The sequence below is a fragment of the Toxorhynchites rutilus genome, chromosome 1 (genome assembly GCF_029784135.1).
Source record: "Toxorhynchites rutilus septentrionalis strain SRP chromosome 1, ASM2978413v1, whole genome shotgun sequence".
Classification (NCBI taxonomy): Eukaryota; Metazoa; Arthropoda; class Insecta; order Diptera; family Culicidae; genus Toxorhynchites; species Toxorhynchites rutilus.
Genome location: NC_073744.1, coordinates 130,200,933 through 130,225,470, shown reverse-complemented (window position 1 = coordinate 130,225,470; position 24,538 = coordinate 130,200,933). Strand labels below are relative to the sequence as shown.

Below are 24,538 nucleotides of genomic sequence, written 5' to 3'. Positions count from 1 at the left end.
TATTTGCATAATTTGTTCTGGATGTTTTGGTTAGAAACAAATTTCGCGTTCTTAGTTGACGCCCAGGTACATAGAAATTTAGTTTTTCTAGTAATTCAGCTGACTGTACTCGTTGCGAAATTAGGTCATTAACAAAAGAAAGCATTGTAAATTCACGGCGTTCTTTTAGTGTTTGGATGTTTATGAGCATGCAACGTGCTTCATATGAAGGAAGTGGAAATGAGGTCCAGTTGAGTTTACGAAGTGCAAATAGAAGAAACTGTTTCTGGACTGACTCAATGCGTTCTTCATGTACGACCATATACGGGTTCCAAACGATGTTACAGTATTCCAGAATAGGCCTTACATATGTAATATATAAAAGCTTTATTGTGTATGGGTCCTGGAAGTTATGTGAGAAGCGTTTGACAAAACTTAACACACTATTCGCCTTATTTATTAGAGAGTTGTAGTGTTCTTTGAATGTGAGTTTACAGTCCAGGACGACGCCTAGATCTCTAACTATTTCACATTTTTCTACATTTTGATTTCCAAGACATATTACAATATTTGGTACATGTTTTTTTCTGCTAAATGTTATAGAGTTGCACTTTTTCACATTCAGTGTTAGTAGATTTTTATCACACCAAGTATGGAATACATGTATTTCGTTTCGAAATGCTTCGATGTCGTTTTCATTTCCAATTTCCGCGAAAAGCTTCATGTCGTCGGCATACACAAGTACATTGATACGCTTGAGAACGAAGGAGATGTCATTAACGTACAGAATGAAAAGAAGAGGACCAAGATGAGAGCCTTGTGGGACTCCCGATGTGGCTTTTACTGGATTTGAAAGAGAATTTTGAAAATGAACAATTTGTTCACGGTTTGTTAGATAAGAATTGAGCCAGTTTAGGAGTCTTTGTTCCATTGCTATTTTCTGCAATTTGAAGAGTAGTAATGGAATGTCGATGCGGTCAAATGCTTTACTGAAGTCAGTGTAAAGAGTTTCTACGTGTTTGCCATTTTCCATTGCATTCAAAATAAAAGTCACAAAAGCCAACAGATTAGTTGCAGTTGAACGGCCTTTGAAGAAGCCATGTTGCATACACGTAATTCTATTCTTTACTTGTTGGAAGACTTTTTCGTTGACTATTGCTTCGAATAGTTTAGGAATGTAAGAGATAATGGCAATTCCACGATAACTACGTACGTCAGATTTAGCGCCTGATTTAAAGATAGGTACCAAAAAAGATTGTTTCCATTTTTCTGGGAATATTCCAGTTTGTAGTGACATATTGAAAATGCAATGTAAGGGAAGGGTGAGTTCCTCAGTCAGGTTCTTTAGGAATATAGGTGCTATTCCGTCAGGTCCTGGTCCTTTTGTTCCGTCTAATTTTTTTAGTGCATGGCATATTTCCTGTTGTGAAAGATAGTTCACCGATATGTCATTTGGATAATCCGGTAAAAATGAAAAGTAGTTCCGATCGCGATTTTCTTCGGAAAATGTGGTATATACTTCCTGAAAGAAATTTGCAAAGAGATTACAAATTTCGTTCGAAGAATTCCTCACATCCTCATCGAGATGCATCTGCGATGGGAAGTTATTGCTTTTGAGCTTAGACTTTACGTAATTAAAGAATTTCTTCGGGCATGATTTGACTTCAGTTTCGACCTTTCTATTGTACTCTTCGTGTGCACTTTTAATTGCAAAATTTAATTTTTGGGAAATATTTTGATATTCAAGCAAATTTTGATGACTTTTGTCTATTTTGTATTTTTTATGTGCTTTTTGTTTTTTATTCTTTAGATTTCTTATTTGAACGTTAAACCAAATAGGATATTTGCTGGTTGAATTTCTTCGTCTTCTTTTCTTCGGCACAAATTCTGATATTATGTTATTCAGAATTTCGTGAAGAATATGTACAGTTAAGTTGACATCTCGTTCGCTGTTTAATAAAGTTTGCCATTCTATGGCTTGTAGGCTACATTTGATTGCTTCAAAGTTCGTCTTGTTATATTCCGGTACTTCTTCATACTCCCAGTCGATGGGCAATTGTCTATTATGTATAAAGATTGAGTATTCAATTGCTGTGTGAAATTTTTCATTTTTCCAAAGAGGAGTCATGGACTCATTCACACAAAAGTCGTCGGTGATGTTAGTGAATAATAGGTCTAGATAATATTTTTGGAAATTTTTTACATGATTTATTTGGTTAAGACCGAGATGTGCAATTTCGTCAAATATATATTGTAGGGTTTCATTTTCCCCGACGACTGGGAGTAGAATGCATTCATTATCATTATCGGGAATGAAGTCTACTTTATTTTGATTGAAGTCGCCATAGATATGCAATTTCACTTCTGGTTCTAGTGTTTCTGCAATTCGATTTGCCGTCTGAAAAAATAATTCATACGACTTTTTATTTGCATGTTCGGGTGGGAAATACACAGAAGCAAATATGTGTACTTCGCCAGCTATAGATAATTTTGCCCATACATGCTCAAATTCTTTATGTTTTTCGGTTATAAGTTCCTCAGAAGTGAAATTTGCATTAATGGCAATGAGGACCCCTCCTCCAGACTTCTTCTGAGATAACGATAAGTTGCGGTCGTGCCGGAATACGTTAAAATTATTTCCAAAAACTTCTTCGCTTCTTACGCTTTCGTCCCAGCCAGTTTCAGTTGCAAGAATTACATTGAAAGAAGCGGGTAAAAGATTTTGATGAATTTCCTTCATTTTTGCTGGGCTTTTCATGCGATTGAAGTTTTGACAGTATATCAAAATTTCAGTCGCATTCTGTTGAGAAGGCGGAGAAGTTTTTGAAAGACTAATTCTACTTACTTTACTGTTTTGATTTTTTCGACTACTATTTCCCTCTAAGGGGCGCGTCAACGTCGTTATAACTCGAACATTTCTTACTGGATCGGAAGGATGTTTGCATCAATTGATGAGGAATATTGCCTCGCATCTATCGTTGTTGTTTTTCATTAGCTAACAATTGAATAACTGTAAAATGTTGCCTCGTTTTGATTGGCCCGATTTACGGTTTCCCCAACACAGGCATCAAAACCAAGCGGCCTTGGGGAAATCAGCATTGCAAATACATGGAGTTGGGGGTTTTCTGTTCTCACCGAAAAATGTTCCCTGACACAGACTTCAAAACCATGCAGCGTTGGAGAAATCGGCTTTGCGAACACATGAAAGTAGGGAGAGCAGTAGTAGTCGGGAGTAGTCGGGGGTATTTTTGTTCCGACTGTGTCCATGTGTCCATGGAGCGCGGGGAATTTGGCATTGCAAATTCATGCAAGTCGGGAGCATTTCTGTTCCCAATGTGTTTCCTCAACACAGTCTTCAATACCAGTGTTTCTGGGGAAATGGGCTTTGCAAATGAATGCAAACTGCGAGTACTTTTGTATTCGCTTGCCTTTGTGTAGACCAGAATACCGTTTTGTCTCATATTCCGAACACCGAACAGCTTTGATGGTCATCAAACAGTGTCTCATTACTCAAAATGGTACTTTTTCGCGAAATTAGATTGATTGTTGGATACAATTGAGTCTTCTTTTTCATTTGACTGCAATAAAGTTGATTTACAAATACATATTCATGGTAAAAAACTAAAAAAAATGTTCAATCACATTTGTCTCAAATTCCGAACACCATTTTTGCTACTGACTCATATTCCGAACACTTTTGTCTCAAATTCCGAACAGCGAAAATGCATTTTTTTAAATCATAACTTTTGAACTACTGGACCGATTCATATGATCGATATACAAATCAAAGTCAATTAGCTAGTCTTTTTTGGAAGAATGTTATAAGGTAAATGATTTTGGTTTGTCCAGTCGAAAATATGATCATGGTTTGCCCACTTTTTTGAATGCTCTAGTTCAGCGCTCCTGTGTCAAATAAGGCCTTCGAATGTTTCGAAACATATAAATGAAATTGCCTTTTACATGATTTATAGTAGTTTGATAGTATATTTTTACGAAATCACATGTTTTTAAGGATTATAAAATACACCTTCTATTTGTGTCAATGCGCCCTTCATTCGAGCTAACTTTTAATCGATCACCAGATGATTATTTGGCACGTATTCAGACCTTTTCTGGATTACAACACTTATAAATATTGTAAACATCATGCTTGCTCACCATTTGTATCGGATTTACATAGCTAAACCATTAAATTACCGCATTTTGATGAACTCAATTCTGATCATGAGTTGTCCAATTCAATAATGTTATTTTGTCCACATGATTTCTATGGCAACCGCTTGGCGCGCTGCAGTTTGTTTATTGTGTCCTTGTGTTTCTCTGTGTTAAGTGTGTTGAGGTGAACACTTCTAAAATGCCAAAGAAAAGGCAATATTCTGAAGAAAGCCTAAATTATGAATGAATCAATATGATGACAGTAAACTCAAGGAATGATAAATGCAACATCTACTTGTGAATTCGAATGTTTTCATTCAAAAATGGAGATTTCTAAAACCGGACAAACCATGACCATTTTTTGGGCAAACCATGATCATAATTCTTCTTTAAGGAAAATCGTTAAAAAACATAAAATTTTGAATAATTTCAACACCTCATGGTAGTATTGGTAACTAGAGACTTGGGGCTTTTCAACAAACCCAAACTCGTATCGATTATGTGTGATTTTCATGAAGAAAAATCGATTTGCATTTACTAGTTGCGTAAAAACACCCCAAATTGGACAAGCCAAGATCATTTACCCTTCCCGAAAAAAAATTGTATTTTGTTTTTGTTATTATTGATTTTATTTGCTTTTTATTTTATGCTTACGGAGCCAAGGGTGCTACATTTTTATCATTCTGAGAGCTGAGATTTTTTACATAACATATCCAAAAATCAGATATGTTATTTTTTTTCGCTTTGACATATGATTTTCCAAAGTTGAGATATTTTGGTTGCGGTAGCTTATTGGACAAAAGATAGGAATATGGGAAATCTAGTTTTCCTGCAAGTCAAATATTTTAATATTTTTTCAAACAAGGCCGGCTTATTGGCTTTTATTTAACGTGTCGATCATCTGAATCGGTCCAGTAGTTCAAGAGTTTCGAATTTTTGAAAAAAGACGTAAGCATAAGCATTGTTGGCCATTAAACAGTGTCTTGTTATTCAAAATGGTACTCTTTCGCGAAATCGAGAAGAAATCTAGTTTATTTTGCATACAAAAGAGATTTTTTTCGTGTGACTACAATAAAATTGACTTTAACTTTAATCTCGTTGGATTGCGTCTGCGACCTACATTTTGACGGATAAAAGCTTACAAACATTTGTTAACAAATGGTCTTTTTATATTGTGTGATGAAACATCTTATGTTCGGAATTTGAGTCATGTGTCGAAGCTTGATTCAAATTCTGAAACTACTTAAGTGCTTATTTTAATGAGGATTTCTGCAGAACTCTCTTTTGTTCATCCATTTATAGTAAATTCATACATTTTCTAGCAATAAACAAGAAAACAGCAAACAAAATAGATAAAACATCTACAAAAACTGAAAAATCGCGATGACTGTTTTTTTACGGAATTTACTAACGCAAACATTTTATCACTGAGGTATACCACCATAGTTCAAAATAATGGACGCAGTGGTTCACACCCAACAGGGAAAAAAATCACTGGTTTGGGAAGTCACATTTTTTGCAAATGCTTGGTATAATAAATTTTAGGCTGTATCGATACCTGTGAGAGATGTTAAAATGAAGAATATAACCCAAAGAATGTCAAGGTTTTGATTATTCAATGATTTATAACATTGAAGTTCAGTAAACTAACATTTGAAAATCAAGTGTTCGGAATTTGAATCATGCGTAGAAACTTGTATCATATTCTGAACACTACTTCAATACTAATTTTAATGAAGATTTCTGCATAAAATATCATTTTTTCATCGATTTATTGTAGATTCTTACATTCTCTAGCACTTAACATGAAAAAAGCAAACAAAATAGTTGAAACAACTAGGAAAACTGAAAAATGAACAATGCTTGTTTTTTTATGGAATTTGCTAAGAGAAACATTTTATCATTGGTTTTGATTGTCACTTTTTTGCAAATGTTTAATATCATAAATTATAGGCTGTATCGATACTTGTAAATTATGTCAAAATGAAGCCTATACCCCAAAGAATGTCTGTGTTTTCATTATTCAATTATTTATAACTTAAAAGTTTAGTAAATTTACATTTGAAAATGAAGTGTTCGGAAAATAAGACGAAACGGTATGTTACTGGAAACTGGAAAAATCGTGCAGACGCTAGATGCGAATGAACTTTCAAGTTTCAAGCAAATTCGCTTCGAGAAGTACGTACACTTGCGAAATGCAAACTTCAGAGGAGAACGCAAAATAAAATAATCGTTCGATAATCCTTCCGTTCATAAATTTTGTCCTAGACTTCATACCAAACGTAAAAGGACTGTCATTAAATTTACTTGCAACGAAGAACATAATCTATCACAATGCATGAATTGCCTTTACATGGCATTTGTTCAATCTTTTTACTCACAAATAATTGCTAATTGCTAAGGTCCTACGTCAACCTTGCGGTTATATCTTAGATATAACCCACCCTTTTGTTTTCATAATTATTGATTGTATTTGTTTTTCACAGTTTTCATGGTCTCGGGACCAAAGGCGCTATATTTTTTATATTTTTTTACACAACATATCCAAAAATCAGAAAGATGGTTTTCTTCGTTTTGAAGTTATGATTTTTCAGCAACGGAGTGTCGCAGAACGAATTCGAATGTATATTTTGAAACTTTAAGGCAATACCTAAAGCGCTACATAAGGTTTTTTAATTCGAAAAACCGTTTTTGTTGAATCATTTGAATGAAAAAACGCTGTTTTGAAGTTCATGAAAAATCGGAAAAACGGCTAAGTAACCCTTTTTTTTTCGTTAGCCTCACGGGGCCGGGAGTTCAATACAATTTTTCTTATTATCTATGTTAGTAATATGTAACCGATTACTCGCGGTTGGCTCGAGGTTAGTATTACAAGTGTTTTCGTAATTCGGATGTTGCTGTCTCCAATGCTCTGTACGTGTGCCCGACACGGGATACTTCCTATTGGGATGCAGCTGACCATTAATCAGCAACGCCCCCCTAGTCTGTACCTCATATCTAGCGTGGTGCGTCTTTCTCGACTCGAGGAATCCAGGATAGAATGGTCACTAGCCGGCGCAATCATCAGCTCGTGTAGAGTTGTCATGAGCGGTACAACCTTTGGCTCTTGTTGAATCATCAGTGGACTGCACAACCTTTGGCCCGTGTATCTGTAAAGAGTGTGTGTATGTATTGCCGCGACTAAGTAAAAGTTTATAGATCGGATAGGAGGGATATGAAACAGGGACACAGTAGTAGGAAACGTCATTAAACGATGACATCGGCGTTTCTGAGGAACAGGTATAGATGAAGCGATTCCCGGAATAAAGCGCAGGAGAAAACGACTGCAACAGAAACCACCGCTTATAAAATGTGTAGTAGGCTATAAATATTGTGGCGCGGTATTGTATTTCAAAACAAGAATTAACCGGGCAAACGTATCGCCCCAGGCAAACGTAACGCCCCGGGCAGACGTATACCGTCCGACGCTCGCTAGAGCTCGGTCGGACATTGCTAAAGGATCGTATCCTATGTTTCAAACTAACCGGGCAATCAGTGGATCCCAGGTTTGCGTGCGAGACACCGCCGCTTCCGACGGCGGGTCGGCGGTGGACTCGGATTGCGTCATCTTGGCGGCATGGGCCGCCTCGATTCCTTATCCTCGCCAAATGGGGACTTCGTCCCCATTACATTGTCCTCAGAATAAATTTCGAAAAACGAGAACAAGAGAATAAATTTATAATAGAAATGTGAGGCACATGATGTTTTTCCCGCGCCAAATATTTCTAGCCTACTACACTTTTTCTAAGCGGTTGTTTCTGTTGCAGTTGTTTACTGTGGCGATTTATTCCGGTCACCAGATGAAGCAGAAGATCAGGATCACGGCTACCTAAGATATCCCGGACGGGGATATCCGATTGTCTGCCTTGTGTTCTCAGTGCTCTAGAGAGCTGAGAGCGAGCAGTATGGAACCGGATACACGACCAGACAACATGCTCGATGTCGTGGTAGCCATCGCCACAATCACAAAGATTGTTTGCTGCGAGCCCAATGCGATAGAGATGCGCGTTTAGGTTGTAGTGATTGGACATAAGCCGAGATATCACGCGAATGAAATCACGACCTACATTCAATCCCTTGAACCATGCCCTCGTCGAGACCTTAGGGATAATCGTGTGTAACCAACGACCGAACTCATCTCCACTCCACATGCGCTGCCAACTTACGAGCGTATACTGACGAGGAATGTGGAAAAATTCATTATAAGCAATTTGCCTTTCAAAAAGAGTGCCTTCTAAAGCGCCCACCTTAGCTAGCGAGTCCGCTTTCTCATTCCCCGGAATCGAGCAATGAGAGGGAACCCATGCTAAGGTAATCTTGAATAATTTTTCGACCAAAACACTTATTCTTGTTAGGAAATAAGATGAGCGTTTATCAACCTTCATTGAGCGGATTGCCTCTAATGAGCTGAGACTGTCTGAAAAAATAAAATAGTGGTCGATGGGCAATGTTTCAATGATCCCCAGTGCGTAGTATATCGCACCCAGTTCAGCAACATACACGGAACAAGGATCTTTGAGTTTGAAAGAGGCACTGGAATTTTCATTGAAGATGCCAAAGCCAGTGTCCCGTTTATGAATGAACCGTCAGTAAAGAACATTTTATCAGATCTAACTATGCCCCCATATTCTGCCGAAAATATCGGCGGAATAGAATCTGAGCGTAGATGATCTGGGATTCCATGGATTTTTTGTCGCATGGACAGATCAAAAATGACAGAGGAATTGCAAAAGTATGGGAAGCAAACTTGGTTGGAGATGCCTGGTGAAGGGTGCACGTCGTGGGTAAGGTACTCATGGTATAAAGACATAAAACTTGACTGAGGAATCAGTTGGAGTAGATTTTCGAAGTTATCAATCACCAATGGATTCATGATCTTGCAACGGATGAGAAATCTGTAGGATAATTCTGTTAACCGAAGAGTAAGCGGGGGTACTCCTGCCAAAACTTCGAGACTCATCGTATGTGTCGAATGCAAACACCCCATGGCTATACGCAAGCAACGATATTGTATCCTCTCCAGCTTGAGAATATGAACCCTGGCAGCTGATCGGAAGCAAAAACTGCCATATTCTAACACTGACAATATCGTTGTTTTGTACAACTGAATGAGGTCTCCTGGATGGGTAACCCTTTATACAATTTATTTTTACATGATGATAAAAAAAATTCAGCCAAATCGGTCGAATAGATCATGAGATATCTATTCCACTAGCTGAAAAAACATGGTTTCGAGAAAAACGCGTTTAAAAATTCGTACAGCAAAACTATATCCTTTGAGGTAACTTTCCAACGGAATCGAATACCGAAAAACCCTTTTAGGACAACATTTCTGAGGGCATAAGCTTCCCAAAAATGCAAAAAAAAAAACCATTTTTTCGACTATCAAGACCGGGGTTCCCTCTTGACTGCTTTAGCCAAAGTTTTGAAATTGAGTTGTTAAAATGATAAAAAGCATTTTAATCACTATGAAACCGATGTAAAAATGTAGTGAATTTGAAGTAAACTACTTTGAAAAATGAAAGTGGAAGACACCGAACGAACGAAATTCAATAATGATAACTCTAGTACAAACATTTGGTGGTCCTGATGCATGGCTTAGTACACTCTGTCCAACTTCTTAAAGACCAGGGCATGATCTTGCTGCTTTGTGCCATTGTAAACAAACAATGCTTTAACTTATATTCTAGAGTATTGGTATTGGTGACTACGATACAGCGCATGATTTTCATATGTGTGTGTGCAAGCGCTAAGCGTAAACCAAAGGTTTTGTATTTTTCAAGTGTCAAGTTTCTATAAGACCAGTTACATTTTCCGTTGTTCTACTTGTTTTGATCAAGCAATCTGGAAAATACCGAAGGGAAAATTGCTCACGGAGAGAGAAGAATGAAAAATCGATACATTCCTTCGAGAAATTGTTGGTATCAGAGAAATTTCCCGTCGGATTGGACGATCCCATCAAGCAGAGTGTAGTAACTCGCAGCCTTAAAGGCCAGTTTGAAAACTTAAAAATCAACTCTATATGCTGTTCACTACTCGCTGTCTACAACAAAATTCTGCTAAAAACCACAAAAACAACCTTCCAAATGATATGTTCGTGACCGTATTTCATTTAAATAATGCTACACAATTTTCAATTATTCGATATTTTTCGAAATATGCGAATAGCGCAACGTAGATTTTAACCGAGGCCCCCTTTCCACTTAACGCACGAACGTAAAACGGTCCACAGTAATCCAGACCCAAATGTGAAGGTACTCGAGCTGGAGTGATGCGCAATGAGGATGTCATGATTTGCTGGGATAATAAGATTTGATCCAGTACAGCACTATGGTTGAGGCTGATACCGGAAACAGGTGAAGCATTTGCGCAAAACCCTGCGAGCTAACTGAAGACCTTTGTAGTGGTCGAAATCGCTGACGTATCGTGACTAGTAAGAGATTCGGGTCGCCATAGAGCGTTTGTATGTGTATCGATCGGGCTATTGCTTGAGATGAGATTCGGCTCTAATCTTCGCCAGGTTGCTTTTCTTTCGTACATGCGAATTTCTGCTGAGAATCCTGATCGCTGAGTTGGTGAAGAATCGGTAGCAGTAAACTACTGTACGACTGGGCAAATTGCGAAGAATCTTCCGATGATCGAGGAATCCACTCCGTTTACATGTAGTTGAAAACGTTCCTCAATACCCAGGGAGCTAAGTGTAGGTATCATACACTTTTGCCACCACAATTTATCGTTCATAACCTCTGCACAAGATCTGTACAATTTGATTCTGTTACAACATGTCTCCACTCGTGTTCTTTCGTCAGACGTTGGGTCTCGGCTTCCAAGCGAGTGGCAAAACATTCAATTCATATTACTTAGATTTCATCCAGCGCAGCATGATGGTGGACTCGAAGAAACACGGCTGTCGGTCGGAAAATAAAACAAAACCAAGATGTGTGTTAAAATGTCGGGGACATGACCGGAGAGACGTACGACTACACAAAAAGCTGTCGAAATAGCTTATCGATTACTCAAGCAGACTTCTGTATCTCTTAGCAAAATTACATCTCCAACACTCCTAAAGCCATCATTCCAAACGAAAAAATCCACAAATTTTTATCATGCAGCTCCTTTCGCGGAATGGTAACAGAATATTCGAAATCCTATAGCATTTTTCAGCATCAGTTGTCAATCAAAGAACACAGCTATAACTACTGGAAAATTCTATCATTTCATCCAGCTTCTAGAGGTATTCGTAGCCTAATTGGTTGCGTGTCCGCTACTAAGCGAACGATCATGAGCTCATAACTCAGGACCCCTCAACCGACCATCTTAGTGTGTTATTCTAGCTACTCTGTCCACGCAACAATCATCATGTATCGGTGATCCCAGTCCCTTACCGCTCACATTTTCGGTCTGCTGCATCGGTAATTGGCACTATTAATAACGCAACAAAGGAAGCCCCATATCAACAGTCCCGCTGTGAACAGCCTAACTGTGAACATTCGAACAATAGCAATATTCTTACGCCGAAAAAAAGGCGACTGTGTTGTGCATCGATAGAATAGGAATTCTCTTGTGCCTAAACGGCTACTGTGTTATAGATAAAACAAATGTTTATCGATAGAGAGCGATACTCTTACGCCTCAAAATGGTATCAGTGTAATATACAACAAAAGTTATCTTAAGATAAAAAATGTACACGAATGAATTCGGCTCTGTTACAGCTGAATAACTAAATGAGCCTAAAGGAATAAACTGTTGGGATAAAAAAAACCAGCTTGCAATGTGTTGTACACTAACGCCACTTTTGACCTGACCTGACCTTTGAATTGGTTCGGTTCTCCTTAGAATTCCAGCAAAACTGAAACTCATTTGTTGACTCTGCTGATGATATTGACGCTGCGGTTACGCTCTTGCTCTTTCCGTTTCTGTTCTGCTTAGCTTCCAAGAAATTGATAGCTTCGGACGAAGCGAGTGAAACTTATTTGAATGTAGAATAATTCAAGGGTGGGGCTTGCGATGCAATGTTTCGCTTATCTTCAGGCTTCCATTGTATTGAGCGAATTCATCGTATGTACCAGCAGCATTACGATAGAAAAGAATTGTTTTCGCAATGGTGTTGATGTACTAAGTTGTATTCCGCTGTTACTCTAATTTTCCTCGGGACTATTTCAGGAGCACAAATTGGACCAATAGAAATGTGGGTCTTAGCGCGTTTATCTAAAAAAAAAATTTTTTTCTAATAATTGTGATAGATACATAGAAATATTTCCAATCAATTGATGCGAACTCCTTTGCGATATATTAAGAAATGGTTCAGTTATAAACGTTCGGAATCTTTCATTATTTCCCACATGTTTCATTATTAGATTTTCATTTTACCCCCCCCCCCCCCATATGGTCCTGTTGGAGGTAGTCCTACGTCAAAAAATTAAATTTCGAAGGCTCCAAAATAGCTACAAAATATTTTTATGCTACACTGTCACTGTCTAACCGTAATGTTGAATTCTCCTGCACGCTATCTTTGGACGTCACCTCCGTATTTTTTTTTTCCTAAAATTTAAATAACTTCGCAAACCGAACCAAACACAACCTGAATATATTAACGGATGCCGTCATCGTCGCGATATGCGACTGATATGTGTTTCACTCATACACTGTGCTGTCACAATGTGAATTGATGACCCGTGCGATTGTATGCGCCCCTTGGAAATCAACTAGCAGCAGCTGATTTGGTAGATTAATCTATGATGATAACTGAACGATGTCGAAGCAGCAGAATGGAGAGAACAACTCGCGAAACTGTTGTAATGGGTATTTGCGGTTTTTTTGTCACCGCGCGCAAAGTGGGAAAATTATGTGATTTCACGTGATATTTTTCCTTGTGCATGATAATTTTCGTGTGTTGACTCAATTATTTGCCATTTGACATTAGAATTCTATTTATTATTGTTTGAAAAACAGTGTACGCATGTACAAAACAAATCGTTAGATGAGGCAAGCGCTCAATTTTTTGTCTATTACAATATGCAAGATACTTTAGAGAATATGCTTTAGCCTATTTGAATCGATTGATCCCACTGTCGGGCGAATAGTGGGTGGGTGTGTAAATTAAATTTACTTTAGCAGTGCGACGCATGAGCCAATTCAGCAGAGCATTCCACAGTAGTGTGCATTTCTGCCATTTGACCTATTTGAGGAGGCGTCCGCCAATTTGATTCAATTTACTTTGAAGCGGAAGCAACATTTCTCTTATAATTACTGACGTTCGAGTTCGTGTCTTTTTTCCAGAGATGGTTCGTTAGACCGTGCATGTGATCATTAGCTATTAAAATGTTTGATAAACATTTGTATTCGTATTACGTTGTTTGAAAATTTGAATTATATGTTTTATCCCAAGAATAATTTTATTTACAATTAGCAAAAAATTGTCGGTTCTGTCTCCACTGTTCGAGATTTTTTTTATCTTTCCTCATATACAGAATGATTGAGACTGTCACCGATTTTCAAAACTGGGTTGATCAATGTGGATAAATTGAATACACATTTAAGCGGGTATTATAGTGTAGAAGCACAAATTGTTTTTTCGAGCTCTTAAAATTAATTAAACAGTAAATGTTTTTCCAACCATAACTATTCGTTTGTTATTTTTTTTTATGCAAAAATAATTAACAAAAAAAAGTTATTCGTGCTTCACATTTTATGGGAAACCATCATCATCGGGCCGGCAACGCACGGACGTGTTGTTGCGTAGAGTTGATCTAAAAACAGTCTATAATAATATTATGAGGATGTGAGATTTCCCGTTCCCCCCAGATTATTGCCTCACCGTTGTACTTAGATGATGATGTTGTCATTTCACCCCCTCCAAATATATTACGTCATTAGCATGGCAATCGCTTCGGTTGGCTTCATCTCATCACAACTACGTCATAGTACTGCTGTTGTTCCGTACACTTCGCATTCTTCAATAATGTTTTTCCCCCACTGTTGCACAAAACCCGCTGCGGGCTGTGGCATCGTTTTCCGTCATCATCATTAGTGTTCAAAATACAGCAATTCCAAATAAAATCGTCCTAAAAACGCAGATTTTAAAAACTTGTATTTTTGATTCCAATGAAAGTGTGTATTCCGTTTGGGTTGGAGGAAATATGAGTTTTTCACAGCAATTGCGAATTTTTTGACTCAAGCGTAACTTTTGAAAAGGGCGTATCGATTTTAGTAAGAGAAATCTTAGATAATTTATATCTCAAAAACTATGAGTCGTACCGAAATAGTGTCTTAGAAAAGGTATAGAGTATTGATGGTTGAATATGAAAAAAATGTATACTGAGAAAAAAATTAGTATATTTTTTTATATACAAAATAAAAATTCAATTTGCAATATCCAAAATACATATTTTATTTTTTTTTTATTTTTTCATACAAAATAGAAGTCATGTACAAAATTCAAAAAATGGGCCCAAGATGGTAAAACTGTTTTTGGCGAACTTTGTGGAACATCGAATTTTAAGGAATTTTCGAAACTTCGAGTTTTTGTATGTTAGCAGTCATTTTTATTCACAAATTATGAATCCTGATGTTATTTAAAACAAAAAAGGTGATTATCAATCTCCTTCTAAATACAACCATTCTCGAGATATTTTAAAAAATATTTCTAATTTATTGTTTTTTTTATAGTAAATAATCCCTTTTAATATGTTTGTCGTGTTATACCGTCATTTTTATGAAATTTTATGAATTTGCTTATAATTTCCAACAACTTTTCCGAATACATCATTATGGTTCATTTTTTGACTCAAGTGTAACTTCTGAAAAGGTAGTATCGATTTTAGTAAGAGAAATCTTTGATAATTTATATCTAAAAAAATATGAGTCTTACCGAAATAGTGTGTTAGAAAGAGTTATAGAGTATTGTTGGCTTAGTTTGGAAAAAAAATATACACTGAGAAGAAAAATTAGTACTCTTTTTTTTATTTACAAAATAAAATTTTAATTTGCGATATCAAAAAATTTGTGTTTTTTATATTTTTTTAAATTTTTTCATATAAAATAGAAGTTATGTAGAAAATTTAAAAAATGGGCCCAAAATGGTAAAACTATTTTTGAAATTTGTGGAACATCGAATTTTTAGGAATTATCGAAACTTCGAATTTTTGTATGTTAGCAATCATTTTTAGCCACACATTATGAATCCTGATGTGATTTAAAACAAAAAAGGTTATTATCAATCTCCTTCTAAATGTGACCATTCTCGAGATATTTTAAAATATATTTGTAATTTATTGTCTTTTTAATAGGAAATAGACCCTTTAAATATGTTTGTCGTGTTATACTATCATGTTTGACCACACTTTCATTCGAATCAAAAATATTCATGTTTTGTCATTTGTCGATTTCATTTGGAATTGCTCAATATGAATAAATGGAACATTGGTGAAGTTCGGTTGGCATTCGCCCGGGAGCAGTGTGGCTTCATCAAACCCGCCCACCCATCTCACGGACTCTCCGAACGACGAGATACCGGAAATAGTGCAATTGGCGAGTTTCGATGGGTCCTCCACTGACGTCATCATTTTGTCGTGCTTCAAATTTCCTTCGTGACCTTCGTTAGTATCGTATCGATTCGAGTTTATGCAACGATGATCATCCGCACTAGTGGGGGAGTATCCGAAGACGCGATACTATTATTGCTTCTTTCTATGCTACGCTAGGGATACTAAATGGTGTCCACCAGAAAATTGGTATCACACGCAAATTGATCTGATTTTCGAATTTATCGAAATTTGCCAAGAAATTCGTGATTCGGCAAGCGATTTGTTCATGCAGAAAGCGGAGCAAATCCTTCGTGGCAACAAAACACTATAAATGGATAGGTGTGTTTGAAAAAGTGTCTCAAAAAGCAACTTCTTCATTTTCTGAAACTGGTTCGAGATGTTTGATTCCCAGAAACCGCAGAATTCGACCCGAAGGTTTGACACTTCGATACGATAATGAGTACACAAGTCACCGATTTTTTAGCTCGAAATCGCGTACATGTCCTTAACCACCCACCGTATTCACCCGACACTATTTTTTTTATTTTGTAAATATCCCGATCACCCATTTGAATCGCTTTTAAATCGATATAAATATGTATTGAAGTTTGAGAAGCCTTCCATTTTTATTTATGTAGATTATTATTGTACAACAACTTGCTTAAACATAGTGTAAAGTTGTATACACTCAGTTTACTCGCTTCGTTTAGTACCCTGAACGTTTGTAGACAATAGAATGAAAAGCCGAATTGTTTTTTTGCGATGCAATTTTTTATCGTGGATATTCGCTTTATGTTCCATCGTTTGTTGTATACTTTGGAAACTATGGCAGGAGCGCGCTCCTACAGCAATTCTACTTTGCTTTATACGTTTATTTATAGATTCGACGTCGGATTGGTTTCCATAGTTGTTGTACTACAACGAAATCTCTGCAAACCGTAAATCTATCCCGACTAGTCTATCAATAGCAAAACTCTGCAATGTGTTTTGTGTTGTTCGTAAACTATTTCCAATTATAATCATTAGCGTATAGTTAGTCCGTTCTGTTATTGATGGCCCAGCACTAGGGTGGCAATGGATGTATGGAAAAAAATTCATCATCGAATTTCAGAAACCGACCATGTACATTTTGTTTATTGGTCCGAAAAAAATATCTGTGCAAAGTTTCAGCTCAATCGGACATGATTTAAGGGTACTTCAAAGCACTCAAAGTTTTGATGTTTTCATCCTCGAAAATCTTCCAAGGGGAGAGTAGAGGAAATTTGGAAAATCGAAATTTTATTTTCGATGCCAAATGATACCAAAAATGCATGAAACGTCTTCTCGAAAAAAATAATTTTGCCCGAAAATCGACCTTTTGGGATGAAGGTATGGAAAAAAAATAATTATCGAATTTAAAGAACCGATCACGTACATCAAATGAAAGTGCTTGACTGGTAGTAGATCATGAAAAATCAAAATCCAAGATGACCGCAGTTCCCAAATAAACAATTACTTGATTGCCGAACTGCGATTGGAGATACAAGGAGGCTTCAGTAAACTTGCTCTAGCGGTTTTATCCCCCTTGCCACAACGGCAATCGACGACGAACCCGAACGAATCGAACGGCCAACGAAAATATTCCGTGGTACAGGGTTGATGGCGAACGGAGCAACTATTGCGGCCGCCGTAAGAACAGAGAGCAGATTTTGGATGTACCTGTCAAAAATTTCACCCGAAGTCTCTGAAACGGACATCCAAAACCTAGCCAAGGAATGTTCGACTGACGTAGTGGCAAAATCACTCATTGCCAAGGGCCGACCGTTAAACACGTTGACCTACGTGTCGTTTAAGGTTGGTATCAACCCAAACTTAAAAACAAAGGCAATGGACCCCTCTACTTGGCCGCAAGAGATTGAATTTCGTGAATTTGAGGGCAATGGCTCCACCTCACGGCATTTTTGGAAACCTGCGCCAACAGCCTACCCGGGAGCATCAACGTCGACGTAACAACTCCGCCAACCTCAATCAGCACTCATGAGAAGGTCACCGTTTCTGCTAGCAGTCGTAATAACTTGACCATTTATTACCAGAACGTTCGTGGATTAAGGACAAAAACAAACACACTTCTTCATTCTCTACTTTCTTGTGACTTCGACGTTGTGGTATCCACTGGAACATGGTTACACACTGACATCTCGAATGCTGAACTCGCAAAAAATTATTCCATCTATCGTTGTGACCGGAATCCTGGCACTAGTGCACTCCGACGTGGTGGTGGTGTTCTGATTGCCGTGAAGTCTAAGCTGAATTGTAAAGCCATACATACACCTCGAAGACTGCGGTAATCTCGAGCAAGTTACTGTGCAAGTCATTCTTCCACACGAATCGCTTTTCTTGTGTTGCATATACATCCGTCCTTGCAGTCATCTCGATATCTATACAAAACATGCCGACACCGTCCTTCAGCTACTCGAAATGGCCAGCCCACGTGACACGACTATCGTCTTGGGTGATTATAACCTACCCAATTTGGTATGGAATTTTGATGAAGATGTGCAAGGATTTTTGCCGCTCAATGCCTCATCCGAACAGGAGGTTGCTCTGGTTGAGTCTTTACTGTCTACAGGACTCAGACAAATCAACGATCTTGCCAACGTGAATGGCAAGCTTCTCGACCTGGTACTCGTCAGTGATCCGCACTCCATTCAGCTATTCGAGCCGCCTTCCGCCATACTAAATGTTGACCGTCACCATAAACCGCTCGTACTGAAAGTGGACATCAGTATTGAAGATCATCAGTCGTCCGATTCCGGAGCATACCGTGAGAATAACTTTGCACGGTGCGATTTTGATGCGATTAACTCGAGAATTGCGGCATTGGATTGGGAACGGTTACTAAACCTTCCTTCCGTGGACGATGCCTTATCCGTGTTCTATGAAAACATTTACAAAATAATCCATGATTTGGTTCCGGTAAAGACCCGAAGGCATTCGATGAACTTCCAACAACCATGGTGGAATCCGCAATTGCGTAACCTTCGAAACCGTCTGCGTAAGGCCCGCAAACGTTACTATCGCTCCAGGACCGCAGAAAAGAAATTTGATGTACAGCTCGCTGAAGCTGAGTACAGCAGTTTGCTTGAATTCTGCTTTTGGGAGTACATTGATCGGATCAAGACTGGCCTTAGAGAAAATCCATCATCTTTTTGGTCGTTTGTGAACTCGCGCAAAAATCACCTGGTATTCCGCTTGACGTAACATATGGCAGCCAAAACTCCATCACCAGTGACAATTCTGCGAATTTTTTTGCTGAATTCTTCCGCAGCGTTTTCGAGCATTCTGAGATTCCTCCGTCGCAGCTGTATGTTGGTCAATTACCAAGCTATAATATTCGCATGCAGTAGCCTAACTTGTTGGGTGTTCGGGTTCGATTCCCGTTCTGGCCGGAGGAAGTCGCGCCGATATTTTTGAAGTTCTTCGTTCGGTTGATGCATCGAAAGGTCCAGGTCCAGACGATATTCCACCATCCTTCGTCAAGAACTGTGCAGCATCGTTAGCCACTCCCGTCATGCTTATTTTTAACCACTCCGCTATAGGTAGCATTTTCCCGGATGTTTGGAAACTCGCATCAAACACACCGATCTTTAAGGCTGGTAATCTGCACAATGTGATAAATTATCGGCCAATTTCGATCCTGAGTTGTTTGGAAAAGGTGCTAGAGCGACTTTTGCATGACAAGATGTGTTCAGCTGTTCAACCAATAATTTCGGACTCTCAACATGGATTCATGAAAAAGCGCTCGACAATCTCTAATTTGATGACTTTCACCGGCATGGTTATTCGCAGCATAGAGAAGCGTCAGCAAGTAGACGCCGTGTACATAGACTTCTCGAAAGCTTTCGATAAAGTACCTCACAATCACGTCCTATCGAAACTGAACAGCCTCGGTCTGTCTAGTTCGATTGTTCGCTGGCTGAAGTCTTATTTGTCATGTAGGAAGGCCTTCGTTAAGGTTCATAATACCAAATCTGAGATTTTCGAAATACCATCTGGTGTACCTCAAGGCAGTCACTTGGGACCTCTGATCTTCGTTTTGTTCATCAACGACGTGTGTGACCACCTAAGCTCCTGTAAGTTGCTATACGCTGATGACCTTAAGTTTTACCGTACGATCAACTCAATGCTAGATTGCTGCGCGCTTCAAACCGATACTGTTCGATAAATAAGGTGGTGTCAGATGAACGGCATGCAAGTAAACACAGACAAATGTAAGGTCATCACCTTCTCCCGTGGTCAGTCGCCGATCAGATTCGAATACTCGATGGACCAATTGACGCTTGCAAGAGTCGATTCTATCAACGATCTTGGACTTATGTTAGACAGCAAACTACGATTCAACGAACACATATCCATGTCAATCGCAAAAGCTAATGCCATGTTTGGATTTTTACGCCGCAATACAGCACAGTTCGACGACGTTTATACGCTAAAAACGTTGTATTGTTCGTTGGTTCGTAGTGTTCTTGAATATGGAGTACAAATTTGGGCTCCAAATCATGCTGTCCACATGTCACGAATTGAACGAATCCAAAAAAGATTCGTAAGATTTGCGTTATGCCGGCTTCCATGGTCAAGTCCTGACAACTTGCCTTCGTACGAGCAGAGATGTGCGCTCATCGGAATGCAAACGCTATCGAGTCGACGAGACTTTTTACAGAGACTCTTCGTTTTTGACGTCATTCGTCATTATATTGACTGCAGTAGTCTACTACAGGATGTCAATTTTCATGCTCCAGGCCACCAACTTCGCAGTACTAGCCTTTTATGGGTTCCAAGACACCGTACTGCCTATGGCTACAACAGCCCGCTTGATAGATGCTGCAGACTCTTCAATGCCGTTTGTAGATATTTTGATTTTAACGTTAAAAGAGTAGTCTTTGAAAATAATATTAAGTGTCCGTAACTCAATGTGACTTTGTGTCAAAGATGTTGATAAATAAATTAAATTCAATTAAATTCGATATCCATATTGATGGGGTTTTGGGAAAACTCATATTGATGGGATTTTGAGGAAATATGTATATAATCCGCCATTTTGTACTGGCCGCCATCTTGGATTTTCAAGATCATGAAATACACAGTTTTATAATGACACCAGAGATAACAATGTGTTCCAAATTTTAGATCAAACGGTCAAAAGGAAGAGGGCTAAATTTATATTAATGTGGTACAGCGTTACAGACAAACTTACAAAGTTACAAAGTCACAAACATACAAACGGGTCAAAGCTAGATAAAACCGTTTGATAAAAAAGTGCAAATCATAATTATATTACGTTTACCGAGATAAAATTTGTTGTTTTCTTAATGATTCGATTATCCGGAGTGAAATGAAAACTCCGGATAATCGAGTCCAACCTGTATTGGCATATAATCATCACTGTGTTTTAAAGTAACAATAATTCAAACCAGTATGAACACATGTCCAAAATACGAACCGCAAAGGGTTAAAGGCAAAAAGGTGTAGGGTACAAAATGAAAATTCAGAAACAGAACCTGTAATAATTAATCAAATATTTCGAACGCTTATAACTTGATCATTTTCTGCTAGATCGCAAGGATGTTTACATCAAAATATTAGAAATAATTCTATCTAAGCCTCTAAGCAGAATAGAAATAATCAAGAAAATTATGCTTTTTTAAACAGACTATTGAATGATTGTAAAATGACAAGCATTATAAAGCTAAAACCTACGTTCTGATTGGTCCAATTTGTGCCCTCAAATATCACCGACCGAAACGACCGGTGAAGTACAATTTTAAAATATACATATCGTTGCGAAAACAGTCGTTTCTAACGGGGAAGAAAAACGTAAAAAGAAAAAGATACCACACTATAAACATTGTGTTCGCTCTGGCCAACCTCAGTATTTTGTTACCGTGTAGAACGGACGTGCAGCATTTTTTGCTTCAGAATGTATTTTCACAATATGCAGAAAGCAAGCATAGGGCAAAGCGTTTCTCGTTTTCTCATTGCTTTTGAATCTCGTTTTCAATTACTAGTCAAAACTGCATTTTCGACAATCCGTGATCTCCATCCGTGCATTTCACCAGTCTGTTGAGAATAACCCTCTCCAAGAGCTTTCCCAAAGTATCTAGCAAACAAATAGGCCTATACGATGCTGGATCTTCCAATTCACAGGAAAGAAACTGTCATCCAGGCATTTCTGCAGCACCTTCCTAAACATGTCGGGGAAAGCAGGGATCGCCGATTTCAAAGCCACGTTGGGAATTCCAACCTTTTGCCACCGCGATGAGTTCTTCGTTGGTAACTCGTGCGTTCTCGGCTTCGACATCACCGTACAGTGTGGGTGGCCACGTCGGTGGATCGTGCTGCGGAAAGAGTTCTTTCACGATGACCTCGAGTTTATCCGGACATGATTCCATGAGAGTCGTTGAACCACGGAATTTCGCCATCACGATCCGATATGCTCCACCCCAAGGGTTTGCGTCGACGTCTCGACACAGCTCCCTATAGCAGTTTGATTTGCTCCTCCGTATCTCTCGTTTCATGGCGGCTTTGGTCGCTCGAAAGGACGCGCGGTGCTCCTCTTTTTCTACATCGGTTCGTGCCCTCTGGACTCTTCTTCTGGCTCGTAGACAGTTAGCGCGGAGGATGCTGAGTGCCTCGTTCCACCAGTATACTGGGCGTCGTTGATTCGTCAGATCCAGTCTTCGCGGCATCGCTGTGTCGCATGCCCTCACCAATGCTCCTGTCAGCTCGTCGGCGTTCAGGCTAGGGGTTCTGCTGTCTGTGCATAGTGTTTCGACGAAGAGCTCCTTGTCAAAAGCCGTTGTCCTCCACTTCCACTCACAGGTTCTTGTTCTTCGTACCACCTTAGGGTTCCGTTGGCCGACACTATACAGAATTGCCTGATGATCACCATGTGTGTATCGCTCCGACACTCTCCACTTCGTGTTTGCCACGAATGATGGACTGCAGAAAGTTACATCGATGATGGATTCGCGACCATCCTTTCGAAAGGTGCTGCTGGTGCCTACGTTCAGAAGTGCGACGTCTAGTTTTGCGATGGCTTCTAGTAGACTGTACCCTCTGGCATTGGTACATTTGTTCCCCCATTCCTCAGCCCAAGCGTTGAAGTTTCCTCCGATGATGACTAATTTTCGGCCGATGACCTTATCTGTAAGTACGGCCAACATCTGGTGAAACTGTTCCGCTTACCATCTTGGGGGTGCGTAGCAACTACACATGAAGACTCCGTTGATTTTGGCGATCACGAAACCTTCCTGTGAACTCTCTACCACTTCTTGGATGGGGTACCTTCCCATCACCAATATTGCCGCCATCCCTGCTTTATCAGCCACCCAGTTACCGTTGTCGCGAGGAACTCGATCATTGCAACGTCACATTTAATTTCCATTGTTGACTGCCACAATAGTTGCTGTGCTATGTCGCAATGATTAAGGTTGATCTGGGTAACCTCCATTACTGCGAACCCGACATCACCCTTTTGTACTTCGGACATTTGAAGCTACCTGTCACATGGCCGTTTCCTTCCTCATCCTTGCACAGCACGCACCTCGGTTGCTTAGTGTAGTCCCTAGCAACGTGACCCTCCACGGCGCACTTCCTGCACAGTTTGGATCTGTCGGGGCCGCTACATTTCTTCGCCTGGTGACCGAAGCCCATACATTGGAAACATCTCTCCATTTGCTTGGTCACACGAGGGGTAACTTTCAACGGGTACACGGACCACCCCACTTTTATTTTGCCCTTCTTCACCATTTTGGTCGCAGCGTCTCTCGACAGCCGTATCGAGGTCGTTTGTGTCTCATCGTACGCTTTTCTCACCCGGATTGTAATCGGTAACCCACCAAGGTCACATTGTGACTCCAACGCAGTTTGCAGTTCCTCCGCCGTCGTGATCTCGTCCAGATACCGGCATTCGATGGTTGACTCCTGGGAGAGAGCTCTTACTTTCGCCTCCACGCCTAAAGACTTTTCCACGAGTTGTTTGAACGTAGAGCTCTTGACCACTGGATCTTTCTTAAGCTCAAAGAGCATCTCGCCTTTCTGGGTGCGCCTGGTTTTCACTACATTCTCGCCCAATGTCTTCAACTCCGGATCGTCTCTCACTTTCCGTAGGATCGCTGCGTACGTCACCCCGGTTGATATTTCAACGATCAGGGCATCGCCCTTGCTTCGCTCCACTTGAGGCCCGAGTTTCTTCTTTTCCTGTTCCATTTTTTTCTTCTTCTCCTGTTTTTTACACATGGATTGGTGCAAGTTCCTCCTGGATTGCATGCTGCTCACCTTGTTGTTGGTTACTGCTGGCGGCCGCACGGGCCGGTGACCTCTGTAGTTTTCCGCTTCTTGCGAACGGCATCTCCTCTCCATCGTTTGTTGGTGTTTGTTTGTAATCCATGTTTTTTGGTATGGAATGTCTGTATCTGTATATCTGTATGCCTGTATCGATTAGCCAAATTACATCTCCAATACTCCCAAAAACATAATTCCCAAAGAAATAACCCAAAAATTATATCATGCAGCACCTTTCGCAGAACGGCAGCAGAAAATTCAAAATCAGTTGTTCTGGAGGCTACTATAGCAATCGCAATGGAACAAATTTTTCAACTTCACTTTCCAACTGATGATCACAGCTCTCTCTGTTGGAATTTTTTTCTGTCTTTCCGATTTGCACTTGTACATCAATTTTGATCCAGGAGCAATGCACAAATTCGTGAAAATTGAATGATCGACCGGAAAGTTACCGGCCACTACCTATACATACCACGACAAACAAATCATGACAAAATCAATTCGTTTTTTATTTTTTC

At 39.3% G+C, this 24,538-nt stretch overlaps 1 protein-coding gene across 2 annotated transcripts in view; it reads left to right on the top strand.

Annotated features, from left to right (window-relative positions):
- LOC129761984 (protein retinal degeneration B) overlaps positions 1–24,538 on the top strand; it is a 134,551-nt gene that overhangs the window by 35,681 nt on the left and 74,332 nt on the right. The window lies entirely within an intron of this gene.